We start from the raw sequence: 11009 nt of genomic DNA on the forward strand, positions 1-11009 counted from the left end.
GCCTTCATTGTATATTTTTATGTGCCAGGAACATTCCTCTTCAGCCAGGCCTTCAGCTGATTAATATTCTACAGCCTTTTAAATGTGTCTTAATTATTTCCTTGTGTCTTTATCTTGTCTCTTGTATTTTGTTCTGTGAACTGCCCTGGAATCTTATGATGAAGGGTGGTATGTAGACTTTAATCATCATCATCATCATCATCATCATCATCATCCAAGCTTAGCCATCAAGTCACTGGGGGCATATCTACACCATATGTTTTAAGCACATTTAATAGACAATTAAAGCACAGGGTTTCTTGCACATAATCCTGGGAATTATAGTTTGCTGAAGGTGCTGGAGATCATAGTTTTAAAGTCCCCAGGATTCTACAGGGAAAACCATGTGCTTTAAATGTGTGCTAAATGTGTGGTGTGGAAGTGACCCTGAGGGGGGTCTTGGAGAGCTAGCATCTCCTCTTCCAGTCCCTTCAGCTACATAACCGTAATGCAGGAATGACACCTTCATAGAGCTCTTAAAGAGAATAATTGTGCCAAGGGAATTCTGAAGCTCTGTGTGAAATGAAATGGCAGTATTGTTATAGATCCTGCTATGGCCTTGTCAGTGCATAAAGGACTCAGATCAATGGATAGCTTGGTGCACAGGAGAACACAACTAACTGATGAAAAGATTTCAGGGCTGGTGTGCTTAGGAGGGCTTTGCCTTTTCATAAACAATTCCGAGAAACAAATCTTTCGAAACAGACTTCAGAAGAAAAGATTAAAGGAGATGTGTCAGGCTTCATGCGCATTTGAAACTCTCTTCAATAGGCGCAGCAAATGCCTTGCCATTATAAAAGTAGGGCTGGTTAGTATTTTGCACTGTTCTCACCCCAAATATGCTGATTTCTTGGAAATCCTTTGGGGGCAGGGAAACATACTTTGCCAAAAAGCACAAAGTTTTTTGAAAACAATGTACCTGTTATTGGACTGTACTACCTTCCTGGATGAGGGATGGGGTGGCGCTGTGCTATAAACCACTGAGCCTAGGGCTTGCTGATCGGAAGGTCGGCGGTTCGAATCCCCATGACAGAGTAAACTCCCATTGCTCAGTCCCTGCTCCTGCCAACCTAGCAATTTGAAAGCACATCAAAGTGCAAGTAGATAAATAAGTACCACTCTGGTGGGAAGGTAAACGGCGTTTCCATGTGCTGCTCTGGTTTCACCAGAAGCAGCTTAGTTACGCTGGCCACACGACTCAGAAAAACTGTCTGCGGCCAGTAAAGTGAGATGAGCGCCGCAACCGCAGAGTCGTTCACAACTGGACTTAACTGTCAGGGATCCTTTACCTTTACCTTTTTACCTTCCTGGACTATTTAGAAATGTATGTAATTGTTTTATTAATAGGGATCTTTAAAATATCTTCATGTCTTGCCTTCATTTGTTTGAGGTTTTGAGCCTTGGTGAAACTCACAGAGTCCTGTGAGCCAAAATTTATTTCCAAAGCTCAATTTAAAGTCCAAAGTCTTATAAAGGAAAAGCTACCCTTGACGTCTGGGCACTGTAGTTTGCTAAAGGTTTTTGGGAACTGTAATGCTGTGAAGGGTGAACTACAGTGTCCAGAATTCTTTGAGGGGAAAGAATGTGATTTGAATGCCCTTGAAAGGTATCATGTGGACATGACACACAGTGCCACATAAGACCATAAGAGGCAGGGCTTGTGAAAAGGCAATCAGGGAATGAAAGTTTATTTTGAGTTTTTCCATTTCCATCCTAATGAGGTTAGTTCAGATTCAACGTATTCCAAATGTTGGGCAGTTTAGTGAGTCCAGGAAGCAAAGACTTCCTAATTTATGCCAGTTGTTGGGGAAACAGACATGATGCTCGCTAGATATGGATTACAATTCCTGTCAGTTCCTGTCAGGACGGCCAATTGTCAGGGGTGATGTTAGCTGGAGTCTACTAGCCCAACACATTTGCTGCCAACATGGCAGCCCCAAGATGGCCGCTGCCACCCTCAAGCATCTGCCGCCTGAGGCACTTTCTCACTCTGCCTAGGAGCAGAGCTGGGCCCTGAAATCCAGAATATCTGGAGGGTACCACAATGGCTTCCATTTGGTAGAGGGAGTGAACTGTTTCAAATCAGGATAGTTTCGTTTGCTGAAAGGTCACTGGGAAACAACCATTTGGTATAGACATGACTAGAAAGGAGGTCGTGTTGATGGGAAAATACTGCATTTTACTTTCTAAATAAGAAAAGAATAAGCATATCAAGTAGGGCTGACAAGGTTAGCAATCTTCACGCTTCCCTGCCTCTCCAAATGGAATTTGGTGCATTTAAAATGCCAACAAATCACGTCCATCAGGCTAGTTATTAGTAACCCTGGGTTATATATGCTCAGGTTCATCCCAGAAGCGTGTGCTTCATGCATAACAATTTGCCATGATTTTACCACTAAGATCTAACCAGGTTCTTAATAGTATAGACTCCTACATGGCAGTGTAAGTGACATCAGGCACAGAAACCACATTTGTTCTCTTCTTAATTATGCCAGCACCTGGCCTTATGAAGAACATCTGGAAAAACCTGCGGTTATTAAGAGCATCTGGAAAAATCTGTGTCTTGAGAGTCTGTGGCAGAGCATAGAATATTACTTCAGCTGCAAAATCTGGGAAATGGTCAGAACCCTAGAAATCCACATATAATTTCCCCTTTTCTATTTAAAAATTAGCTTCTGGTCCTCCTAGTTTGTAGCATAAGATATGGAACTGAATGGGCAATTTGTGCTAGCCATGCATAACCAGATTTATTTTTAACAGACCGTGAATTATACCATAGAATCATAGTTGGAAGGGACCCCGAGGGCCATCTAGTCCAACCCCCTGCGATGCAGGAATCAGAGTCAATTTTGGACTCTGACTGGGTGCGTTCACCGAACCTCAGGAGGTCCTCTCCCCAATCTTAGTTATCTAGGATTCAGTAGCATCTCTAGATTCAAGTGTTGTTATCCCAAACTATCACTGCTTAGTGGGAGGGATTCGAGTGCATAATGGAACTCTCTCTCAATCTCGTTCTCTCTCTCTCTTTTTAGGGTAGCTTTAAAAAAAGGACAAGTGTAAAAACAAACAAACCACAAATGCTTAAAGGGCAAGGTGCAAAACAGAATCCAATTCAATGTTTCCTAATATATCATAGAAATATTGTCCACAAAAAAGTCCTTCTTTTTTTACAAATCAGGATGAATGAGGAATAAACTGTTCGTCTGGATGAGCCCATAAGTCTGCATACGTCACTTTGGTTTTATTACATCAGCAGCTCTATGAGGAAGATACAGGACCATAACACAGGTCCATGCTCCACGCCCTTAATCTTTAATGCTGCTTCAGGATTCAGCTTCTTCTCTCTACAATATTCTTTTTGCATCTTCTTCCTCCTCACCTCCCACGTAGCTGTACTTCCGCCTGCTGGAGTTCTCAAGCTTCTGTGTCTTTTTAAACTTCTATGCTTTGCTGTCAACATTAAAACTATTCTGCTTTCTGTCTCCCAACATGGTATGTTATCCTCTGCTCAAAATCATTAATAATTAGTCACACGGTTATATTATTCATTTCCCTGCACTCTGCAAGGAAGACACCAGTGCCTTTAGCAATGGCATCCACTATGTGGAAGAATATTTTTCTCTCTCTCTCTTTCCCAGCTGCCTTATCTTGTGCATAGATTTTTCTTATTACCCACAGAGGAATTTGTGTCAACAACCAGACTCAGCCTAGTCCTCGGCACTACAAACAAAATTAGTTAATGTCTGGAACAATTCATTATGATTCCATTGATGCTGGGACGTGGTTTATAAATAGTGTTACCAATTTGGTTCACAGAATTCTTGCAGATGAGAATAACTTCTGGGTTAGCAAATGCCCACGGCAATGAAGGTTCTGCCTATTAAACTGTATGCCTTGCTCTGAGCGCTCCGGTAGTATCTGACAGTGATGGCTGGTACCCTGCAAAGCCATCTATGCTCAGCGCCTGCCCCAAGTGATAAAGGAGTGACCACAGCTGGGGCATGTGGCAGACCCTCCAAGTGTCCCTATGTAACCATGGGCAATCCCAGATTTACAGAAGCCGTCCCGGTTTTTGATCTGATCCTGGAATATCCTGCTTTTCCTTAGGACATCCCTATGTTCATAGGAGAAATGTTGGCGGGTATGGAGTCATGTGGGTTGTTGTTTTTTTACTACATACAGGAATCAAAAATGTGTTTTGATGTAACTATCAAAAAATTATTCCCATGCAATCATTATTGCTGGGGAAGGCGATTCTTAATTTTTTCGCGGTAACAATTCAATTTGTCCCTATCCTGGGCATTCCTCCAAGTCCAAAGATAGCACTGAAAATTATAGGCTCTTCCTACATAGCATGTCTTTTTTAGCAACTACATCCAGGCCCCACATTAACAAGTTCTAAGTTTGCTCAGATTGTTTCCCACGCAAGGCTTTCTCCAAATGGTTCTGGAGGACTGAAATGAAATTGAAACTGCTATTAAAAATCAATTACATAATGCTTCGTTGAAGCTCCGTTTTGTTTTCCAAATAAGAAAGGATTTCTTTGTATGAGTACACAATGATTCCAAAAGGTGAATACCAGGGCATCTGACTGGTTTATCCCCCAAACTGATTTGTTGGGTTGGCCATTTGATATGTAAAAAAACAAAGGCTTAACTCTTCCAACTTTGGCTGGAACTTAGGGTAGAAGTCAAATGAAAGGGGAATTTCATGGGAGCAGACACAATATCATCTGCCAGACTCCTTCCTTTGGCAAGCAAATGACGTGATAACAAAGTTTTCACATTTGTGACAGATTAGCAATTTAAGTGGAGGTTGGGTACAGCTTTCCTTTGCTTTGCTGTGGTCCCTGCTTCACACTAGCAGTTTAAATGTGAACACTTCTTTACAAGTCGGTTTCCCTTTCTCATTAAAAGCACAAGGTTCCATTTTAGCTAGCTGCAGATCATTTGTTAAAGCGCAATGGGTGGTATTCAAGTAAGATTTACTCAAGAGTAGACCCATTAAAATTCATAGACCTCACTTAGTCATGTTTATTAATTTCACAGGATCTACTCTAAGTAAAACTTAGCTGAATACTACCCAGTGTGTTTTGCAAGTGGGATGTGCCAGGGAACAATTCACAGGAGCACCACCATGTGCCTAATAAAGTGTATATTATCCTATGTGCTGCAACCATCTCCCTCACTCCTTCCCTCTCTGTGAAATAACAGATCAATACACTGACCTGGTAATTAAAGCAAGGTGATTATTAGTTCTATGTACAACAAATGTAGGAGGGGCGGTATGTGTATCCATTCTGTAGTACAGGAGACCAAGAAACCTTTACTCCTGCCCTTGTTACTAGTTGAGGACATGGTGCAGTAAGAAAAGCAAGCCAGTATCGGCACATTTCTGAATTCATGGTATATTTGACAATATTTTACAACTGTCAAATACTTGACAACCATTTGCTCAGCATCACAGCGTCACCTATATGCGAGGCAGGTAAGAAGAAGAAGAAGAAGAGTTTGGATTTGATATCCCGCCTTTCACTCCCCTTCAGGAGTCTCAAAGCGGCTAACAATCTCCTTTCCCTTCCTCCCCCACAACAAACACTCTGTGAGGTGAGTGGGGCTGAGAGACTTCAAAGAAGTGTGACTAGCCCAAGGTCACCCAGCAGCTGCATGTGGAGGAGCGGAGACGCGAACCCGGTTCCCCAGATTACGTGACTACCGCTCTCAACCACTACACCACACTGGCGTAGCGGTATTGTCCATTTTACAGATGAAACAGACCTTTTGTTGACTCACCCAGTTGACTCGCTCAGCAGGCTGACCTGTCAGAAAGCACAGTTCCATTCTTTCTTTGGCACTTAGGCTGCCATCCTCAATACCCTCTCCTGGGAGTAAGGAGAGTTAAGTTAAGAGTTAAGTTCTCAGTTAAGATGGCAGGAGTAAAACGGTTGGCAGCTTGCAGCGTTCTCCATTTCTTAAAACCAAAACTACAGGAGATGCTTGCTAATTGTTGAAGGTTCAGCTGTGAGCCTGTGACTGATGTATTATCCATGTGAGCAAAGCTGCAATTAGTGGAGATTTAGAGGTTGATGGCTCCTTGAGGGGCCTCCCCCACTTCAACCTAGTTATCGCCTGTCACGGGGTTTAGAAGGCTAGAAATTCATATGATCTGAAGGAGTCAGGGCTGGCCAGAAAGTGGATCAGGATCTGTTGATATATCTCACAGTGAGCTGCAAGCGTTTCTGGCTCCTAAATTAGGCTACTGGAACGAAGAAAACTCACTAGGAGTGGGCTCTTTTCTGTGAAAGGAATTTGAACTCAGTTCCGTTCCAATGCTGGAAACTAGTTTCTTGGCTCAGAATTGTTCACAGAAAACCTTTGATTCTAACAATATTCCTTTTCCACCTGGCTCAGGTTGGTTGACCTGGGTTCAAGCAACAACACCCCCCCCCATAAAATAGGTCCCATAAGTCAGTCTGCCCATTCCTGATCTAGAAGAAACTGGATGGCTATGAGAAATAAGTTGTTTAGACTGGTGTCTGCGCAGACTCCTCCTACCTGCTTCCTTCCCTGCTGAGATGCAGCTCCCTGCAGATTCAGGATTTAAAAAGAGTCACTGTATATTGCCTCTCTCTTGACTATACATTTTTCCTTCCTGGAGCAGATGTGCCATTTCAATTTGTGATGTGTGCTTTTGACATAGAAACTGTGCCTAATTCAAAATGAGGACCCATGGCTGACAACAGGAAGCCCCAGGGAGTTCAGGACAATGTGTGCCCACACACCACTCCTGTAATATCCCCCCCCCTCGCCTTTTCGGGAGGTATATTTGGCCTGTCCTCAGCACACCCCAACCAGCGGAATTATACAGAGTTGACCAGGATGTGGAACTGTGGGTCAAAATCAGTATAGGATGTTTCCCTGCATCTTAGAACATGGTGGAATGAGCTGGGCTATAATTGAACACGCCAACAGATAAAGACATGTTCTAAACGTGGCTGCCTAAATGTTGCAGGGCACTGCTTTTTAATTTCCTGTGTGTGGCAGGGGCTGGGGAGGAAAAGAGTTGAGGGCATGGCAACTCAGGACAAAGCTGGACAATATGTTAACTCACAAGAGCAGGATGTTTTAAGCACACACACAACATTTGCCAGCATGGGTGTGTGTGAGAGAGATTTGGATTAGGATCCTAGCATGGGGTGCAGGCAGGGCTACATTCCTCCCCACGCACACACACAATGGCCCCAATTCATATCACATAGACCACCTGCACCCCCATGCCGACAATTTGCCTAAGGCAAAATTCACTTCAATGGGATTCCCCACCCCACCTTATCCAGATTACCCGTGCAGGCTCCGATCCAGTTTATGGCCTTAGCATCGTGTTACTGATGAACAGGCTAACACACAACTATGTAGGGAAATGAAAGCAACAACAATAACAAGCTAAAGGGTAGAGTGCAATAATAATTTGAGACAATATTTAACTCTATAATTACCAATTACTGCAGTCAAATTAGGCATAGTCCAGTAGAACCTCGGTTTTCGAACTTAATCCGTTCAGGAGGATCATTTGGCTTCCAAAAAGTTCGAAAACCGAGGATCAATGGGCTGGCTGCAAAGTCAATGGGGGGGGGGGATGAAAAACACAACTCAGAAGCCATTGGGCTTCCAAAAATCGTTCGAAAACTAGAGCAGTTAGTTCCGGGTTTTCAGTGTTCAGGAGCCAAAATGTTCCAAAACAGAGACGTTTGGGAACTGAGGTTTGACTGTCCTGCCAATAGTCACCATGATAATACAATGGTGTGCTTCAAATAGCCGCAGACTAGCTCACTTCCTTTGGAGTCCAAATAATTAATCGCTTCCTGCCAATATCCTATCCTCTGTCATCCTAGATAACTGAAACCACACAAAAGTACAATTAAATTATGTGTACACTTGGGGAAAATTGACAGCACAACTAGTAATTCCTGCCCCTTGGTTTTATTTGCCTCCATTTGAATATAAGCTGCCTACTTTACAGCCTGAGTGCAATGCGAGCCCAACAGCTGTTCAATAACCATTAATAGAGTATACTCTGTGCTGTCTGCCGACATAAAATGATTAAACTAATCAAAGCTATCCCCCAGACAGTGCTGGGAGTCCTTTCATCGTTCTGATAGAATAGCAAAAAAGTTAGAAATGAAGCTTTTGAACAGCAAGTCATCTAAAGCTGTCAAACAGGATTGGGAAATCTCATAATTAGAGAAAGTGCCTTCTGCAATTATGAAGAGTGCCTTTTGCAGACAAGTGTTACAATTTCAGTAAATAAATAACCAATAACCAATAAATGTTTTGTCTTCTTTTTAAGTTACACATCTCAGAACTGGGAGAGTAATGGAGCCTTAAAATAATTGATACGGTAAATTGTGGGGAGAGGGGGACAACTAACAGCTGCTGATATTGGGAGCTTAGGATGATGGGTTTATTGTTGGGAATGAGATGCTGAATAAGAAAGCAAATGTTGCCCTCTAGTGACTCAGGAAGTGGGAAAGCAAGGCAAATGTCTGGGATAGGAGAGGTAGAACTATTGTTAATTTCGCAGTTGACAAAGTTCAGCTGGGTTAAGGTAATGGATTGCAAACAAAGCGCAGTTGGATGTTGGCTGGATTTGAGTTATTGGAACCATTTGTGTCTTATTGTACTAGAACAGATTCCTTTAAACACAACTGGGAGTGAATGCGTCAGTTTCAGTTTCTAATTTTCCAATCATTTCATTATTATTTCTTTGTCAGTTAGCTTTTTAAAAAAATAACTCATGAAAATTCGTCAGTGTTTTAGTGCAATGTCTTCTATAGTATACACATTTTTGCATGCAACTTCCCCTAAAATACACGTTATTTGGTTGGAGAAGTGCACCACAAAATTCAGAAAAGTGCAGATCTTGAAGGATAACTGTGTTTTGCTTGACACGTTGGTTCAAGAGCAGCAAATTACCTAGTTTCTCCTTAAAAAGCAAACAAAATCCAATTTATATTCCCATCCCTAAACAAAACTGCTTAAATGCTGCACTGTGTGTAAGGTCCCCAGTCAGTTCTGGCAATTTCCACCACACCTTCACCATCTCCCCTCACCTTTTTAAAATCAGCTTGTAGTATTCTAGAGCAGGTTCTGTGGCTGTGCTTAAAAAACGCCTTTAAGCCTATGGGATGGGCCATCATTCTGCTTAGAGTTCCTCATTTCTTCCTACCTTTAAATTAAGAGCTGGAGCAGGAGATGGTGCGCCTGTCATTTCCCCCAGCCTTATCACCTACTTTTGCTTGTTGCATAACAGTCTGAAGTCCCATGTTGCAGTACAGCATAAAGAGAGAAGGGAAGGAGCAAACAGGAGAACCCTCTGCTCTAGATTCAGTAGCATTTAAAGGTGTCTCCAGGTTGCAACCCATTTTCTGCTCTCCACGTGCCAACCAGGTCTTCTACAATGCTGTATATGAGATACTGCAGCCTATTTGGTTTTAAACCATCACAAAATAAAGTCCTGCTATGCATAGGCAAGTGGAGGACATGGCTTCAACTCCTTGTTGTGGTCCTTTGCTTGCAGAAGTCAGGTGGACAGATAGGCTTTCTCTGTATCCCACCGAAGGTGGAGCAGAGAAATAGCTGGTCGTGGCAAGAGATACAGGGCCTTCTTGGTGGCTGCAACAACACTATGGTACAGTATGCTCCAGGTAGCTCACATGGCCCCTTCTCCGGCTACCATTCAACGTTTCTTTCTTTTGTACTCCAGCGGGTTTGTGCCTGCTAAGTACCTGATGCTTTATTTAGAGATTGTGTCCATCTGTGGTCTCTGCTTCTGTTGTATTTTTATTGCGTTTTCGTTGAATGCATAATGATATTGTGATTTTTTTATTGGATTGGAATCGTAACACCATAGAATTGCAGAGTTGGAAGGGAGCCCCAGAGTCATCTGGTCCAACCCCCTGCAATGCAGGAATATCAACATGCGGTCACCCATCTAATTTGAAACCATGCCGGACCCTGCTTAGCTTTGAAAACGTGCTAGCAGTTTTATTGCTCCATCAGGTTGCAATTGTTGCAAGCTGCTCTGTCAGTAGTGGTGTTTGTGTGTGGTGGGTGGGACTGTGGAGCTGCCCTCCAGTGTGACTGCTCCATACCTGGATGGCGCTGGAGTGGGTCAGGCAGCAGCATGTCTGGAGCCAGGCAGATGCCCTGGTGGGAGTACAGAAGTGGCCCTGTTGCTCCACCTGTGCTGTCATGACCTTGCAGCCACCACTCTGCCTTCTCCCAGCCCTGTTGAGGTAAGCAATAGCATTACTAGTGTCACTCCTCCACTGCTCGACACCACTGCATGCGTTGCTCCTGTGCCTGAAGTAATTCATTAGGTACTTGCAGCATGGGACCAAAAAATTATCTTAATTGTCGGGAGCGAGCCAGAGATAAATCATGTGGTGTCAGAGAAGTCAACTCTTTATTAGAAGATACAGGGTCTGCTCAGGGGTGCCAGCCACAGCAACTCTTCATGATATGGCTCACCCTTGGGAGACAGTTGTGGAGACTGAAGGGCCTTCCCACACCTACCTAAGACTCCTCCTCTCCCAAGTCCTTCCTAAGCAATCTGAGACTATACCGATGTGCCTGCCTCTGCTCCTCTCATTTCATACCTCTCCAATTCCTGGGAGACTGGGTGAGGAGGGGAGCTTGTTGCAGCTTATTCGCAAGACTGACTAATCTCTGCCTCTTGGCCTGCCTCCTGCTTCTGGACTTCTGTCTGCCATAGACTCTCCCTGCTCACTAAACCCAGTTACCTCTAACTGACACCTCCTCCTCCCAGTCTGCTCCATCTTCTCCCTCTGACCACTCGTCGTTGTCCCACCACCAATTTCCGGGCTGTGAGCTTTCTTCCCTTGGAGGTTCCCTAGCTGATGCCTTGCACCGCTCCTCAGCATCCGGCCAGTCCATGACATTGAGAGCAGG

Source organism: Podarcis tiliguerta (genome assembly GCF_965153285.1).
Source record: "Podarcis tiliguerta genome assembly, chromosome: 1".
NCBI lineage: Eukaryota > Metazoa > Chordata > Lepidosauria > Squamata > Lacertidae > Podarcis > Podarcis tiliguerta.